Genomic DNA, 1,933 nt, shown 5'->3' on the forward strand with positions numbered 1-1,933 from the left:
GGGAGATTACAACTAACAGTTATATTCATCAATATTATTGTACTTGGTGTTTGCTGGGTCGATTGCATAGCACGGAACAAAACCAAAAATTCCATTATGTTACCCTCTGAAAACATTTGTGGACTTTAGCTTCGTAGTTCACGTCCACGTTTTTTAATGTTCATAGAGGGCGCACTTTCAGGAGCCATGACATGACATCTCTCAGCCTCTCAATCTTCTCTCTGCTCTCGTGTTCGTGGCTCCACGTTGACACACGTATATATGGAGGAGGATCTCTGACAGAGAGAGACATGGCTTCGAAAGAAAATAACCTTCTCATGCTGTATACGGAATTAAACAAATTAGGGCAGAACGGGGAATACGAAAGGGCCTTGAAAACCGCGAACAGAAGTAAGCTTATGAGTTATTTATCGAACACCAAACTGACAATCGCAAGGTGCAAGTAGTTTTACTCGTTGATGTTGATGTTTTCACACATATTTTCATTTTAAAATTATATATCGTGAAATTATATTTGCGTGAAATAATTTGCGTTCGGTAAAGATTCTCCAAAAACATGTCGTTCGAAGCTATGAAATAATTCACACTCTGACGTTCAGTTTTAGGCATTTCCCAAGATGAGGAAGCGGCGTTTCACTACAAGATTGTTTGTTACATCCAGCTGTCCAAGTTCAACGACGCGTTACAAGCCATCGTTAAAACTCCGAAAATTAGCGACGTATGGCGATATTTTTTAGTTTAGTAACATTTACACGATATTAAAGTAGATGTAATATTTTTTCTATGAACTTTATTTCTAACTCAGGAATCTGGATTTTGAAAAAGGATACTGTCTTTATCGTTTAAACCAAATTTCTGAGGCGTTGAAAGTAATAGAGAATGTGCAGAATCCTTCCTTGAAGATCAAGGAATTAAAAGCTCAGGTGTTGTATCGTTTAGAGAAATATGAGGAATGTTTTGCGGTATATCGAGACATTATTAAGAATTCGCACGATGACTATGAAGAAGAAAGAGAAACAAATCTTGCAGCCGTTCTTGGAAACTTAGCGATTGAGGGTTCTGTAAGTTCTGTAATGCATTTAAATAAATTAATTTAAATAAATTATTAATAGTTTTTGTCATAAATATTTCTAAAGATATATTGTAAATAATTTTTAGGAATTTAGAGGTTCCTTCGTTACATGAACACACTTATGAATTAACATACAATTGCGGCGTGTCGTTTACTCGCACAAAGAAACAGGGATGATAGAACTGCTTTAATAGAAGCAGAAAAGAAATTAAGAGCTGCTGAGAAAACTATGCAAGGAGGGCTTGGAAGAAGACGGAGCATCCGAAGAGGAAATTGAAAATGAATTGGGTATAATTCGTGTACAGCTCGGGTATTGCCTGCAATTGCAAGGTCGAGAGAAGGAGGCGCAAGCATTATATACCACTGTTCTAAAGCCAAGCCAGATGACATCGCATTGGTTGCTGTAGCCAACAATAATTTAGTATGTCTGAATAAGATCAAAATGTGTTTGACAGTAAAAAGAGAATGAAAAGTGCCACTCATGAAAATCTAGAGCACAAATTAACTTCCAGGCAAAGAAGGAACATTGCATACAATCAGTGTTTATTAGCGTTTTACACAGATCAAGTAAGTTTATAATATTATAGTATTTAAAATATCAATCTTTTGGTCTTTACAAAGATAACATATTTATTACATATTTTCAGGGAGAGCAATGCCATCAGTTATGTAATAATCTTGCGAAAGATCACCCTACACTGGCAGCAGACGCGATGTTTCGTAAAGCTGTACAACTTAGCAAAGAAGGTAAAGCGAAAGAAACGGCGAGATTATTAATCGAACATGCGGTCGATGAGAAGGAATTGTCTATGAAATTAGCTAGTGTGCAAGTTCTTCTGAGTCATGATGAAAGAAAAGATG

The 1,933-nt window shown here is 36.4% G+C and overlaps 1 pseudogene; it reads left to right on the forward strand.

Annotated features, from left to right (window-relative positions):
* The first annotated feature begins 205 nt into the window (after positions 1-205).
* On the forward strand, positions 206-1,929 carry LOC112639354 (annotated as a pseudogene).
* Positions 1,930-1,933: the final 4 nt, after the last annotated feature.

The sequence above is a fragment of the Camponotus floridanus genome, unplaced genomic scaffold (genome assembly GCF_003227725.1).
Source record: "Camponotus floridanus strain SB8 unplaced genomic scaffold, Cflo_v7.5 scaffold599, whole genome shotgun sequence".
NCBI lineage: Eukaryota > Metazoa > Arthropoda > Insecta > Hymenoptera > Formicidae > Camponotus > Camponotus floridanus.